Raw genomic sequence first — 16708 nt, 5'->3', positions numbered from 1 at the left:
AGTCTGAGAATGCAAAGATAATTATATATATTTAGAACACAGCAAAGAGAAAATTGTTAAATAGAATAGGCAGAGGTAAGCAAATGGATAAGCTGATTTTTCTCCCTGAATTAATCAAAAAGCAGCAGAAATATATTTGTATCCCCAACTTTTGACTCACCTTCTACTCTGACCTACTCTGTGAATCTGCTGAGTTCATGCTGGCTCTTATTCAAAATAAATACTGACACTCCCCCCCCCCCCAATGCAAGTATGGAGATGACTCATGAAAACTCTTGTTCAGTAGGAATCCAGGGCTCCTTGGATGAGGTAGGAAGGACAAAGCATTACCGCTGACACAGAAACAGCGCCAGTGTTTCCTGCATTAATATATAGCCTCTTTGGGAAGGGGGGATGTGCTGGTTCTGCAGCCAGGGATGGAAACGGGAGAAAGCCGTGGGTGTGTGCAGGAAGTACACGGAGCAGTATGAGTGTGCAAATTTCAAACATGTTTCTATTTTCAATGTTGGCTATATCTACATTTTAATCTGTTCAAAGAGTACAACTTCTCAGGAAATGCTGAGGATATAAACATAGCTATAGCATTTACATCCCAAATCACAAACTTCCTAACAATTTCACTTTTCCAACAGCTTGCCTACTCATACTTTATAATGTGTAACCAGGCAAACTATGTGATATAATAGTTTTGCTGAGATTGAAATATGTTTCTCATTTGAAAAGATTTCCAAAGTAAGAAAGGCTTATAAAATAAATTGATATTTTTATACATCTTGGTAACTCAGAACTATGTTTGTTTTTAAGAAATAAAGTTTCTTTTTCCCCCAGTCAGATTTCAGTGTTAAGTGTCCTTCTACAATGTTAATTGTCCCTCTAGTGGGTACCAGTGGGTCCCAAACTCTTTCGTCATTAGAGTTCCTACAGTCTTTTCAAAAATATAAAGACCTTGGCCTCACTCATAAATGTTCTGATCCAGTGGTACCTAGGATTCTGTGTTTTCAAAATGGTTACTCTGTCGATGACCCAGTTTTGGAAATCACTATGGGAAAATGCAATTAAGGAATGCAATCATTTGGCCTACTTTTCCATAGTCATAATAAAGAGATTCGTCTCAAAATAACATTTTTTTACAACCCTACATGAGTGCCTACTCACTATTAGCAACTGGACTATTTCCGAAGCAAAAACACTACTGTGTTTGCTGAAAAATAAAAATCATTATCTGTTGCAGAAGGAGTTATTTGGAGCAAATGCTTTTTGTGTGTCTCCTTGTACCGGATACAAGCGTTTGAGCTCGCATACGTAGATTAAGTCTTAATTGTAAATCTAACTTCTAATGCTGCCCAATCACCATTAATATGCTCCTGGCCCCTCCCCACCCAGCTCTTCTCCCCAGGGAAAGGGAAGTGACTTCAGTGGATTGAAGAGATGTTTGATGGAGAAACTGGGCATACTGAGCCCTTGTTCCTCTTCCCCTTGAAAGAAAATTTCCTGGATGACTGCGTGTTGTTCCTTTGTCCTCCCAGGTGTTACCTGGTCAGTGTGAACTGTGGTGTAAACCTGTTTTTTTCTGGAATTTGGTACACTACTTGACTGCAGATAAAAGTCACATGTCTCTTTATAAGTTGTAGTAGTCCTAAACGAAATCGTTTTGCCTCTACCAGACCCAGGTAAAGGAAAAGAGTATTAGGTATGGCAAATCATTATTTTTAGTATTTCTGTGAAATCATTATTTTTATTTTTTCTGTTTTAGAGATGAGTAAAGTAACATTCAACAGCTAACACCCCGAGACCACTTGAGCCATTAAGAGGGAACCCTGAGTCCTGCATACAGCTGTGCTGACTCTAAATAGTATACTTGAAAAAAGATTACATACGGACTTTAGTTAATAATATATCAATATTGGTTCATTACTTGTAACAAATGTTAGATGTTAATAACAGGGAAAATGGGTGTGGGGTACATGGGAGCTCTCTGTACTATCTTCACAATCTTTCTGAAAATCTAAAAATATTCCAAAAAGTTAAAGTTTATTCTTAAAGAAATTACATATGAAATGCATACATAAGAAAGAATACTATTTCTGAATTTTTTTCAGGGTGCTAAATAAAAATAGTAAAACTTCTAGTTTGAGTGTATCTGCATTGCCTCACTTCCAGGTCTGTCAGAGTGCAGGGGTTAAGAAGGCTCTAGAAGCAGACCTTGATTTGAACCACAGCTCTGTGACTTGCTTCCAGTTACTTAAACTCTCTGAGCCTCAGCTTCCTCACTGGTAAAAAGGGGCCAACACCTGACTAATGAGATGGCTGAATGAATTTAAATCATATGATAGTGGCTATTATAATGTAATGCCTAAAATAATAAAAGTAACTAGAACACAGATGAAACACCCCATCCTCTATCCGGCCACCCCCATTCTGATTCATTGTGCTGGGGGTGGAACCAAGAGCCTGCTTTTTAAATGTTCCCCAGGTGATTCTGATGGTTTCCGAACCATTAGTGAGGCTCAACCTCACCTCAGCCTTCACCTGACTGCCTGGACTATCAGAAGTAGTTTCACTGGATGGATTTGAAAGCTCTCTCTCCTCTTGAGGTTTTTCTCCCATTTTCCTCCATAAAGTCTTCATCTGGCGCCGCTCCTTTTAACAAACTAGAGACACTGGCCAGCCCTGAGCTCAAGGGCCCATCAGCTCCGGTTACTTCCTTGTTCACCTCTCTTTGTTCTCTTTGAATTCTGATTCCTGAAGATTTCTTTCCACAGAGGATTTCTTTCCACAATACTGGAATTACATTCTTGAAGCACATACTGTTTTTAATATTATAACGACACAACAAGTAATTCCTAGCAAACGCACAGAGAGCTATGCCATCACAGGAGAAAACAGTAGACATTCCAAACACCGAATATTCTCCTGCCCTTAAATTCTACCCACTGCCTGTGGCTTCTAGATCTAAGGTGCTTAAGAGTCTATCATGTCACAGAACCTTCCTCCATGATGCCTAAGGTACCGGTCATCTTTTTTCCGCAATTGCTTTCTTTCCACACATTGACTATATCTTTGGACAATAGATGGAGATACGAGGAGTGAAGAGAAGAAGGGTTAAAAAAGAAAAGAATCTATGCTTCAAGTGGAGAAAATTCTTTTACCTTCCTCTAAAAATATTTATGCTTCCTTTGGAGAGACACTTTTAAAAGATCTTCCTACTGTGTTTCCCCGAAAATAAGACCTAACCCGAAAATAAGCCGTAGCATGATTTTTTAGGATGCTCGTAATATAAAATAAGCGCTAAGCATCTTTTGGAGCAAAGATTAATATAAGATCCAGCCTTGTTTTTGGGGAAACATGGTACTAGAATAGTATAAGTAAAAATAAACACAAAGGTGAGACACAAAATAGGAAATACTAAGAAACCTAGGGAAAAAAATCATCTGATGGATATAATTGGCTATATAGTAATGGCATATTGATGGGTTTTCTCTTTAGGATAAGATTAATTATCATAAAATAGATGGCTAGGTAATGCCATTATAAAGTGCCTTCTACCGCACTGTGGGTCCAATCCTATTCTTTATGTATCTGTGGTACATAAAACCTTTTGCATCATTATTGGCCTTGTCCTCTAACACCAGTGTCATTTGGGGTTTTGTGGATATCTGTGTTTTGGCCTATACAGCATCCGTTTCCTGTGTGCGTGTGTGTGTGAGCATTCTAGATTTTTTAGGGAGTTACTTCCTCCCACACTCATATATTATGAATGAGTCCTGAGAAAACAAAACACTCCCAATATCTGAATAAACAGTGCAGTTTAGACCTCCTATATCAGTCTTTCCCATTCAGATTAACTCAGTACGCCACCAAAAACTGCATGAAGATATTTTCTTAAACAAAATAGACCTTCTACTAGGTTTCTACTTAGTAATACAGAAATCAAGAAGCTTGAAGTGTTCTAGTTTTTTATTATCTTATTTTATAATTGTAGTTGTTTAAAGGTAAGTAATAATCTGACTTCCCCTCCATTTTTCATAGTACCTATGAAATAGGATAATCTAGAATATATAGTAAAAAGTTAATAAATGCTTGTTAATGAGTGTCCACTAAATAACCTCCTTTTTTCTCTGATATTGTTCTTTATACCTAACATCTTTGGAAATTTCTCTCTAGGGCATATAACCAGGAGAATAGGTACACTGAGTTCAATATTATAACATATCTGAAGTTCCAAGAGATTTAAGCTTAATGTTCCAAAGAATACTGAGAACTTGGGCCAAACCAAACATAATAAATACACAAAGACCAAAGAATAAGCTCAACCCCATCTTTACTACACATCTTCATCTCCACCATGTCTGAACACGTGATTGGATGGTGGGTGGTTGCCTAGGCATCCATATTTTGTAAAGTTTCTTCTGAAAATACTCTGATCATACTGAATTTTCAAATAGCATTTTAAGGGTTCAAATATTGATAAAGAAAGAGATATGCACAAGTGCCTTGAGTTCTCTGTGTGGGAGATGGACACACTTTAATGTCTTCTCTCTATATGTTGAGTCAGGCATTCTAAGAAGGAATTGGAATTTGACTGCTTAGTGCTTTGGGCTCTCAAGAGGAAAACATTTTTAGGTATCATTAATAATTCATAAATGAAGTTAACCAGATCAAAAAAATTCTATATTTTTGTAACTTAGATCTCTAAATTTTTAGTGCCTTTAAAATGCATGCCTACCAAGAATCACTTTGAATGATTATTTTAATGATTAATGGCAGTCCAGTGCTCTGTGATACAAAGATTGATGGTTGCAGCCCACCCCAAAGTGAGTGCATTCCTCAGCAGCCCTCATTTGGAGGATGATGACCAGTATAGAATCACTTTTTTAATAAGTCATATTATAGTGGACTTGGGGCTGTAGACACCTGTGTTTAACATCCTTTTGTATTTAATTTAGATTATTTTATCTGAGGATGGGAGAAAAAAAAGAACAATTTCAGCCTACGGCTTCTCTGTGATAGTGATGGAAATTCAGGAAGAACAAGGTAATTTTCTCTACTGTTGATGAGAGGGTCCCTTGCCTCAGAATTTAAAGGAATGACAAATGAAAAGTTCCTCTCCCTCCCCATGAGCTTTACAAATCAGAAACAACACTCCTTTCCTGGCATGTGATACTTTTATTTATTTATTTATTCTTCTTCCCCTTGTTCTGCCTCCCACCCCACTCCAGTTCAAGCTGTTGTTTCTCAGTCTAGTTGCGTAGGACACAGCTCCCTGGCCCATGTTGGTATTATGAGCCTTGCACTCCCCTTGGCTGAGGCAGTATGTCGCCATTTGTCGGCCGGCCGCTCACAGCAGCTCACGGCAGCTCTCACCAGCTGCCGGCCACTCACACTGGCCACCGGCCACTCCTAGCAGCACATGGTAGCCCGCGGCAACACACAGCAGCCCGCGGCAGCCCATGGCAGCTCAAGCCCATCTCCAGCTGCTCACGGCAGCCCAGATTCAGGGAGAGCCGTTGTTCACAATCTTAGCTGTAGAGGGCACAGCTCACTGGCCCCTATGGGAATTGAAACAGCAACCTCGATGTTAGGAGCTCGGCACTCCAACCACCTGAGCCACCGGGCTTGCCCGATACTTTTATTAATGTGATTTTACACTTTCTGAAAACTTTGGTTTCATGATCCAATAGTGTATTTTGGGAGGTCAGAATCACCTGAGGGAGAATTTCCAAATACACACACACACAGACACACACACACACACACACACACACACACAAAAATATACATACCTCACTCATTTTTTAATTTGCAAATTTGATTTAGAGGATAAATTATTTAAAAATTGACCAAGAAAAAAAAAATGACCAAGAAGACAAAATTACTTTGGGAAGTTCATAGAGGGTAGGTAGTGATTACCAGTTTCTCTGCCTCTATGTTATAATTATTAGCATGAATCTTAGAGAAGGCAAAGAAGGAATCAGGTTAGACATGTTGTGGGCAAGAATTTACATAAATCAATAATTATATTATTTTCATTTTCAGTCTGCTGTGGCTGCATAAGTATGGTATATCCTTTCATCGTCATCATTTGAGGATGCATATTAATTCATAAATAAGGCTTTGTTTTTATCACTTGTAGAGATTAAAAAATTAAGGAAGGCATTTGTTTTAGACAAGGTAAGAAATGCATACAAAGCCTGGTAAATTAATTTAGCATTGCCTTTTATATAGATTTTATTTAATTTTATTCTTAGCCTAGGTGATAGATCATAATAATAGAAGTACATTTTTAAATACTTAAATGATTAATTTCTTGCTAAAGAAAACTAGCTCAAAATTAAACATAATCTTGTACTAATTTACTTTCAAAAAGCTAAAAACCTACATAGGTGTAATTTTTTGGCAATATTACATTTTAAGTACATGTAATGTACTTACAATATACCCAAAATATTGTTTCAGGATTTGTTGGGTAGAATTTATGAAACATAATTTATTTAGTCTTAAATTGCAAATTAATGCTGTGAATATAGGAAACTAAGGAATTTTTGTATAGTAGCATAACCGCTGTATGATCCTGATTTTAAGTACTATGTAAGAAACCAGACAAGTCTATTTGAGGTGGAGGAATTAGGTGAGTGGACCACAGGTCAAAGGGTACCAGTATGAAATAATACTAATTTTTGCTCAGCTCTGAAAATTTAAAATTTTGACCAAGCTACTTGTCACTGACATCATTGCTCATAAGAATTAGACATTTATGCTTTAGAGCTCTCTGATATAGTTTTGAACTCCATCTAAGGGATATCATGTCTTGGCAACTATTAGTCAACAACACTGAATCCAAAAATGTTACGTTTTGTCATACTCATAGATCCGCGAAACTAAAAGTATATGTGCATATTAAATTTTCCTGTATTCATGGAGCCAAAGAAAGTTAACTAGAGTGTATAGTCTCAACTCAAATATAATCGTGACACATTGCTTAAAAACCTTTCAGGAAAGTCCGTAATCTGGCCCCAGCCCACACTGTGTTCTCACTCCTGATACTCTCCTAGTGCATCTTATTCAGCTGCTCCTTTTATTCCAACAAACCATGTTTAATCCTGCCTTCTTGCCATGATTCTACTGTTCTTTTTGCACTGAATTCACTTTCCTGACTAGCTATCTTTCACCCTTTAAGACATAGCTCAAATTTTAATGCCTATAAGAAGTCTTCTTGACCACCCCCACCCCAGTTAATCATCTTCCATCTTTCCTTCCCACAGCATTTCAGTATGTCTCTCCCACTAGACCATGAGTTAGTGAGCTTCTTGAAAGCAATGGCAATGTCTTATTCATCTTTATATTCCTGTTCCTCTCACTGTTCCCTCAAACTACCACAATGCCTACCGCCATGCCTGGCATAGTACCTCTTTAATGGATGACTGAATGCTAAATCAATATGATCCCCAGTTGCTCCAAACTGCAGTCTAAAGAAGATGACATTTGTGTGATAAGGCAAGAAACAAACAAACCTGTACAACTTAAACAAAAGACTATACACAATTTATACAATTGAAACCCCAGATTTTATTCAGAAAATAGAATGGGAAAGTTAAGTATTTATGGTTAAGTACAGAAATTAAATGTAAATCATTGGGAATTTGCGTAGGAGACAGTGCTTGGAGGTGAATTTGCAGGAGATCATGCAAGTCCTGTGTCATATCTGCTGAGTTCCTGAAGAGAATGAACTCTGACTAAAATAGTTCCTTTTGCCATCCATCATGGCTTTGTTTCACCAGTGGTTTTCCTATGTGTTTGGGTTATTTTAATAGCCTACCTTTTTGCAACATGCAATCACAACACTTTGTTTAAATAAAAAGTCTTAACCATAGTAGACAGAGGTTGATCCAGATTTATGGAGCCTGAAATGTATGCAATTTGGTAGTAGAATCCTCCTTAAGACGAAGAACACAAAATCACAAGTATCGAATTATGTATGGAAGCGAATATTTATTTAGAACAAGAAATCAAAACAAATTGCAATTTTTCAAAAGTGACAAATACCACAAATATCACAAACCCATAAAAATATTATTTTTATTAATATCCTCATGTGCCTCTATAATTTTTTCCCTTACATTTTTCCCCTATATGCCCATTGATTGCCTCTTCATATGATAATGATTTTGTTATCACTTACTGTAGAAAAAGTGGAAAAATAATTTAGTCTTGCCTCTAGAATGTTTCTCATGATCTACCCACAACCTTCCTGTGCTGGCCACTAAGGGGACACATACTTATTGTGAGAAACCTCTGGCTTTGAACCTTTGTTATGGTGCTGCTAAGTCTGCATAACGGGCTATTAGAGCATTTCTGGAAGCCATTTCTACACCAGAATGGCTAACAATGGCTTACCTACACATAGAAGTGATGAAACCCCAAAAACATACCCTAAACATCATAAATTACCAATCTATTTTCCTTATCCAAGTCCCCAGAATGCCTGCAGCCACTGCAACAAACCAATCAGACATAAGGAAAAATGTGATAGAGGAGACATTGGAATGGGAAGATAGAATGGTCTTAGCCAGTTATAGTTAAAATATCTCACTTTTGCAAATTTTACAAAATCTATCTGATCATGTGAAAACAACAGTAGGCCCTTTCCAGCGCCTTGAAAGGGGCCAGTGCACAGGAAGGGCCCCAAGGCTGGAATCTGCCTCTTACCCAGTGGAAGTGAAAGAAAAATCACTCCTTCCCTGGCCCTCAAATGGAAATGAGAATATGAGGAAATGGAAATGAGGATGCTGGCTGAGAACATCATCAAATCTCAAAGATTCATTTTGTATTATTAAGAAAATAGCTCTTTCTCATTCTCGATAGATGTGAAGAGAAAGGGGGTGGATAAAGGCAAGACCATTGCTTTGCACAAAAATATGACTTACAAGAGTATGGATTCTGGAGGGAAAGATGCCTTGTAAATTAGGAAATGGTTAGAAAAATGTTTTCTCCTTTTTACAGGTTTGTATGGTGTTAGTGAGGGGAGTCATAGACTGGCAAAACATTAATCATATCCAACCTGAAGGTAGTAAAGTGTCTTTCATGAAAAAAAAATAAAAAAATGAACCAACACAAAGAAACTTAACTTTAAAATACAGCACTTCACCTCTCTATGGTAACATTTGGCTGGGTTGGACAGTGACTGCCCCTTATAGATCTAGTATGTGAACCCAAGGCTGTCAGCATCCTCACGACTTACACAATCATACAAAAGCTTTTATTTCAGTCCACTTTATTTCTCGCTCCTTACTTAGGCTTGACTGTATTGTTTTTATGCTTTAAGGAATTGGTCTTTGATCCAGCCAGCCTGCCTACACTTCATACTTGTGAGGAGACCATGAAGAATCCGATTTTATGTGGAGAATCCAAGCGTGTTGGAGATGGCATCACAAGACTTGGAGAGACTATTCTGTGGGAGGTGGACACCAGTAGACCACACTGACTGTACTAGTAACAGGCTACCTCCCAGGACGTTATCCCAGACTGAGTGAGTTGGACTCAGGAAAACTTATGGCTACAGGGAGAGTGGAGAGACCTGTAGGGAAGGAGGACGGACAGGCAGTGTCAATAACTGGGTTCAGTGTGTGGGGTTTTTTCAGAGGTTGGGGAGATTCCAGGGAAGGCTAGAAAAAGGAAGGGTTTGGGGAGAAGGATGCAAATTTGAAGACCAAAGAAGCAATTTAGGGACAGTGGCGTATCCAAAGAGGGTCACAGTAAACGTTTTAAATGATCACATGCTTTTCCTTTGGTACTCTAAAGAGCCATTTTGAGCCAATAGCTTCAACTGTCCCTCTCCTGGTATGTAATTTTCTTCAGTTACCCCAACATGAAGGAAACGGTGGAAGTCCACACCATCTTGTATGTTGGTGCTGAGGATTCTAAAGGTTACAGGGCAGTAAAGGAGAAGGTGAACCTAACCCACCTGCAGAGAAACAGAAGCATCCAGTGGAAGAAACCATGCCCAGGAGTGCCAACAAGTGACCAGCAGCAAGGTGAGTACTGCCTGAAGCAGTGCTGAGAGGATTGCAGAGAACATATAATTTTCTCGAGTTCATTGCAAGAATGCTGTCAAAATGCTTGCAAATCCCAGTTCCTGGCACAAAGAAAGTACCTAAAATTCTTAGCCTTCCTTGTTATTTTTGTTACTGTAGAACAGCATTGGTTTGAACTGCATGGGTCCACTTATATGTGGGTTTTTTTCCATAAATACATGGAGTAATGTAAATGTATTTTCACTTATAATTTTCTTAATAGCATTTTCTTTGCTTTGACTTTATTTTAAGAATATAGTATAAAATATATAAAATATGTGTTAATCAACTGTTTATGTTATCAGTAAGGCTACCAGTGAACAACAGGATATTGGTAAAATTTTGGGGGAATCAAAATTTATACATAAATTTTCTCCTGCACAGTGGGATAGAGTGAACACCCCTAATCACCCCCCAGTAAATTGTTCAAGGGTTAACTGTGGGTTTTTTTTCCTTCTTAAATCTACTTTCGTGCTATTTGTAGGTCATAAATACTTATGGGTAAGGATAAATGTCATACAGAGGCAGCTCAAAATCTACATTTGGTCCTTTTTTTTGAAAATTTGTCAGTCTGTCCAGTTTCCCACAGCTCACGCAATAATTACTACATGGTTTAAAATTACTTACATTTATAAAAAAATTTTTTTCTAAATTTTTACCACTCATACAAAAACAGTCACACGTGGTAAATTAATGAATAAACACACACACAATCATAAATTAAAAACAGAAGTTATTATGGACTCCAGATCCAAATATTTTAGAAAGACCTTTATCTGGACTTTTCAGCAGCAGCATGTGTTTCAGTCACTGTAGTTTGGTTAAAGAGAGGAAGGAAAGGGGAATTATCCTCAGAGATGACTAATTGTTCAGGGAAGTGAGTCTCTCTAGAGAAATGTTAAGAAGGAAATTACTTAGTATTGGAATTTTAAGTTGCTAAAATGCCACTTTGCAGAGAGGAAAAGGTAGTCCCTGTCCAGTCATTGTTTCATCCCTGAGTGTGGTCACCTTAAATCCACAATACAGAAAATCTTTTAATAATAGGCATCCACTCCAAGATGCAGTGTGCAGCATTAAAAAAACAGAAAGTAATAGAATTGAGATCACTTGATTATTTCTTCAAACACGTTTTAAGTGTCTGCTGCGCTATGCTCATCGCTGGGGATGCAAACAAGAAGTGGGGCACACGGCCGGCCTGGTGGCTCAGGTGGTTGGAGCTCCGTGCTCCTAACTCCAAAGGCTGCCGGTTGGACTCCCACATGGGCCAGTGGGCTCTCAACCACCAGGTTGCCGGTTCAACTCCTCGAGTCCCACAAAGGATGGTGGGCTCTGCCCCCTGCAACTAAGATTGAATACCGCACCTTGAGCTGAGCTGCTGCTGAGCTCCCTGATGGCTCAGTTGGTTGGAGCACGTCCTCTCAAGCACAAGGTTGCCTGTTCGACTCCCACAAGGGATGGTGGGCTGTGCCCCCTGCAACTAGCAACTGCAACTGGACCTGGAGCTAAGCTGCACCCTCCACAACTAAAAAACTGAAAGGACAACAACTTAAAGCTGAACAGCACCCTCCACAACTAAGATTGAAAGGACAACAACTTGACTTGGAAAAAAAAAAGTCCTGGAAATATACACTGTTCCCTGATTAAATCCTGTTCCTCTTCCCCAATAAAAAATCAAACAAAAAAAAATTAAAATACATAAAATTAAAAAAAAAAAGAAGTGGGGCACAGCCCCCAGAATATACTGCTCGATGACAAGAAGTGTTGCACTGATACTTAATTTTTCTGCCTTCTCTGAAAATCTACTACATTGGGCTACAAATATAGCCTATGTCGGCTTGTATAAAAGATTATCTGGTGATGTGAACAATCACTGCCTACACTTTATTGTCTAGAGCCTAGGCAGGAGGGTTCCACGCAAAGAGAGAATTTTGCTGCTTTTCCCACACTTCACCAAGGAAAAGAAAAGAAGTAAGCCTTCTTGAGCACCGATTACTTATTCCTCACAATCACCCCGAGAGGTTCGTGTTTCGCATCCAAGAGTTTTATGTAGTTGAGGATCATGCGACTCAGAGAAAGTAAGTGAATCGCTGAGGTTCCACAGGGCAGTGAGGAAGTGGCTGTAACCCCAGCGCTCTCCTCTAAGCTACCACCTTCTACGTGCCAGCTCTTCGCTTCAGTATCAGCTTCAGACACTTGGTCATATCTGAATGCCATATTAATAAGCATTTTACCTTAAATCAACTCACTTTTTAAATTTCAAATATTTCTCTAAAAAGGAAACTATATACTGCCATAGATGGAAATTCTGTTTCTGGGATCATAACCAAAAAGTAACTATAAAAAGTCTCCATGGGTAAAATGCTTGTCTGTCAGCTCATCCTGACCTGTTTCCACCTCACTGTGATGTTTAAAGGGTTTTCTTTCTGTCTCTAGTCGCCCTATGAGGTCTTGGTCAACCCTTATTTCCCACCCTGCCTCAATTCTTCTCTCTGAGAACCGAAGGCTGCTTATCAAATACATTTGAAGGTGCCGTACGTCTCCAAGCTTGACCTGAGAGGCCTACATACAGGAATATAATACTTTTCCTCTTGTGCACAACTGAAAAGCATGCACACTTTGGGAAACCCCAAAGCAAGCTGCTTCCTAACACTGCCTTTTAAGAAAAAATACTAAACCCAAATACTGCTGAGGGATCAAAACACAAACAGTGCAGTTCTGAGGCATATGAATTGGCCTAGTCATTCAGTAATGACTTTGGGAAAACACAAAGGGCTAATATATCCTTTTTAGTAGATAACATTTCTCTCTAAAGCTCTCCTCCATGACGTTTATTTTTAGCGTCCTGTGGCTAGCATGCTGGACTGGGGCATGATGGACCTATTCATTTATGCTGTCTTCATGTTGAATGCAATTGCTACAGTTGAATCAGTTGTGTCATGAACCAAACTAGTAGTTATAGTCACCAATACAAATGGGTTAATGGTGCCTTGGGCTCTTATTTTGAAGGCAGTCATTTCTCTTGAGTACCATGCAGAATCTGAAAGGAAAAATTCTTGGTAGCTGCAGTGAATTTTCTTTGGAATGTAACTTGTTAAGTGTTGATTCTCTGATTGAAAACCTTTGTGGGTGACGATATTTTGGTAGCCTGTTCCATTTACATAGGCATGTCCCTGATTCCTGTTCTATGTGCATATGCCTTTATTAAAAAGTTGTTTTATTATTTCGGGCTAGGCACTATTCTAAATGCTTTATATAAAGTAACTCATTTAAGGAGACATGTTTTGGTTTGTGTTGTCAGCCATCTTCCTTCTATACTCTTTTCTGACTTTTATATGTCTTCTCTCCACATTACCAGGGCACACGGATTGTCTTGTGCTCTCTGCTCTGGCTTTTGCTCTGGCTAGATTGATATTCCTGGGTGTTCCATGCTCTAAAATCCTCTACTCTCCAACCCCTACTCATCAAAATTCTCATTACTTGTGTGTGGCTGATTTTAGGTGCTAGAAAGAAACTTTCCAGAGATGCTTTCATGTGCAAAGAGGATACTGCATAAATCAAATGTGTATCTGGTGATATTTCAGGCAAGTGGGTCCAGCAGTGAGGAGTAGGCATGCAGGCGTTCCAAGTTACTTGGTGGAAGGGTTGGCCCTTCTGAGGGGTGGAGGCCACAGCTCAGAGCTGTTTCTCTTTTTTAAAGCATCATCTTTTCTCTACTTTTGAACATGAGAAAAACACAGGGGAAGAATACCAGCAAAGATAAATTAGCACACTCAGCTTCTCTTAAATTCTACAGAACATACCAAGGCAAGGGCAGGGAAAGTGATATTGTGAAAAAAAATAAACTATGGGTGTCTTCTTTAGGTGCAGGTTTCCTACTATTGCTGTTAACGTGCTAACCTGGACCTGTTGATCATTGGCTGACCATGTACAAATTAATTTACATTTACCCCCATTCGGGGAAGCTCTAAGGAGAAAAGAAAGTCTTAAATTAATTTCTAGAACTCTTAACCTATGCTGATATATATTTTTTTATCTCAGTTCTTAATGGTGATGGTGGACTAAAGCTTTCCAAAGCAGGACATGCTGGTTTTTCAGTCATCTTTTGCGTATAACTTTCTGAAGTAAGAATTAATTATTTCACAAAGGTATGATCTTTTCCTGTCATCCTTAACTTCTAAACAGAAGGCTAAGGCTATTAGTCTTTGTCTTCTCCAAATTAATAATGCAGATGTCCCAAGCAATGACATCATTCCAACTCAATTTCCATATTTATTATAGTAAAACTGCTTTATATACTTTCCAGAATAATTTTTAAAATTGGAGCTCTGGAAAAGAACCGAAAGAAAAACAAATGCAATAATTAATTATTAGGTGTTTCCTGATAAGTAAAAGGGATATTTATGCCTCCTATTTATGTTTGTGTTTTTTCTGATGTACTAATTATCAAATTATGTACAATGCAATATCACTGCACAATAGAATTGCTGACTAATGATAACAAAGTTTACCTTCAGAGATTCTTCTTAGTAACTAGGCCCTTAAGCTAGGCCTATTGCCTGGTCAGCTTATGCCACCCTTCATTTACTTTTTTTTTTTTTTTAATTTATTGGGGTGACAATTTTTAGTAAAATTACATAGATTTCAGATGTACAATTCTGTATTACATCATCTATAAATCCCATTGTGTGTTCACCACCTTCATTTACTTTTTATGACTCTTGTCACAATTATAGTTAATCATTTGTGTTGCTATTTATATGATCTCTTTCTTCCCTATTTGGCTGTGGGCTGCCTGAGGAACTTTCGTGATTTGCATTCCCAGTATGATGAAAGCCCCTGGCATTCTCAGGGTGAGTAAAGTCTTCATACAAACAATTATCGTACATCGAGTAAACAAATGATATATCAAGGCACCTGTGATAAGTTCATTGTGATAATTAAGCAATGAATTTGGCAAAAGTTTCTTAGCAGTTAAGGCTCAAGCAAAACATCTTGGGCTTTTGTTCTAGCTAAAAATAGCATGCACATAAAGAGACAATTTTCTTTGAACTAAACTCAGAGACACCCAGGAACAGAAATGACCACATCTGTGTTTTTTGCAGAACTACCAAATGCTATTCTAATAATTTATTTCACAGACACTCCTTCAAAGTTAAGATTACATTTAACTAACAACAATGTATTATTTATTGATAACAGATTACATGGTCCAAGTACATTGTTATTAGTTAACCAAGACAAAACATAGTTTGGTGTTTAATTGTTCAAATTTTTGATTCAGAAATATCTGGGTTTGTATGCTCGCTGTACCCTTACAAGCTGTATGATCTGGGCAATTTACTCATCCTCTGAGCCTTGGTTTTCAACTTGTAAAAAGTAACACTAGTCCCTATTCGTCAGTGTGCTGTGTGAATTAAAAAATAATTTATGTAATCCTCTGACAAAGAGTAGGTGCTCAATATATGAGGGAAGTATTATTAGCTAACAATACTGAAGCAAAACTAGTGGAATCTAAAGAAATCAATCGTGACTATAATGATAAAAACAATTTCTCCCTGTCTCAGAGGTTTATGTAAGCATTATGAAGTGACATCTCTCATTCAGTTCCTGATTGAATTGTTCTAGTAAGTGTGGGAAATGAAGAAATGTGATGGTTAATGGTTAAACAGAGAGTCATTTTTAGATACTAGGTAGTCGGGGGCAAATTTGTTCTGCTAAGAAAGAAAAAGATTCCAACTCATATTCTGACCCAGACAGAATTTCCACTCAGTTGTGCTGATAGCCAGAATGCTTGTGAATATAATCAAACTCTTTTATCAAACATTTAGATACGTACTTGAGTGAGGTGCCCAAGTTCCGTACCACATAAAAAGAAAGGACAGAACACTGTCATCCTGGATTGCCAGATGAATCAGGTAAAAGCTGCAGCTCCCACCTGCCTTAGGTACTGTTAAAGGGCTCTGTTCAAATCTCACAAACTGCCTACAGGTACAACTCTCTGAGCTCAGGTGTAATGACTACCAAGATGTGACGTCAATCATCCAATAGATCTCATGGTTTCTTAGGATGACTTTTGCTACAAGAAATGGTAAGGTGTGCTCATCTTCCTCTTTTTTTTTACAGCAGAAAAGAATTTATTCTAATCATGTATTAGTCATTAAAATGAAATGGATATATGATATAGTTTTTATTCCTAGCTGTGTTATCCATGTGATGGACTAAGGCATCGTAGTGATAATAAAAGAATAAATGTTTCCAGAACTTGCAAAAGAATTATGGAAGAAAGCTGCTTCAAAACATTGATTGGTCTACAACTTAAGGGTGAGAATAGATCCACCTTGATCCATCTAGGCTATACCTATATGGTTCATTAGAGTAAATAGTTAAGCAATTTTATTTTCTATCCTGCGTTTAGGACAGGAAATTAAATTTTCTAATGCCTAGAGATTTTTCTAGGATTTTTTTCTTTAGGTGTTAATAATTGATGCGATTATTTAGAGCTGTCTAATTCAGTAGCTACCAGCCACATGTGGCTATCTAAACTAAATTTAATTTAAAATTATAATTAAAATGTCAGTTCCTCAAGTCTACTAGTCACATTTCAAGGGCTCAAGAGCCATTAAGTGGTTAGTGGCTAC

General features: G+C 38.0%; 1 long non-coding RNA gene across 1 annotated transcript; it reads left to right on the top strand.

Annotated features, from left to right (window-relative positions):
* The first annotated feature begins 4893 nt into the window (after positions 1-4893).
* On the top strand, positions 4894-15996 carry LOC109460033 (uncharacterized). The gene is made up of 5 exons (XR_002139472.3): positions 4894-5034; positions 9323-9526; positions 9856-10031; positions 14109-14920; positions 15899-15996. It is a non-coding gene; the product is annotated as an uncharacterized LOC109460033 (long non-coding RNA).
* Positions 15997-16708: the final 712 nt, after the last annotated feature.

This window comes from Rhinolophus sinicus, chromosome 1 (assembly GCF_057876585.1).
Source record: "Rhinolophus sinicus isolate RSI-liver-muscle chromosome 1, RSI-T2T, whole genome shotgun sequence".
In the NCBI taxonomy this organism is placed as follows: domain Eukaryota; kingdom Metazoa; phylum Chordata; class Mammalia; order Chiroptera; family Rhinolophidae; genus Rhinolophus; species Rhinolophus sinicus.
Note: the sequence above shows the minus strand (reverse complement) of the source record. Positions and strands in the feature narration are given on the sequence as shown.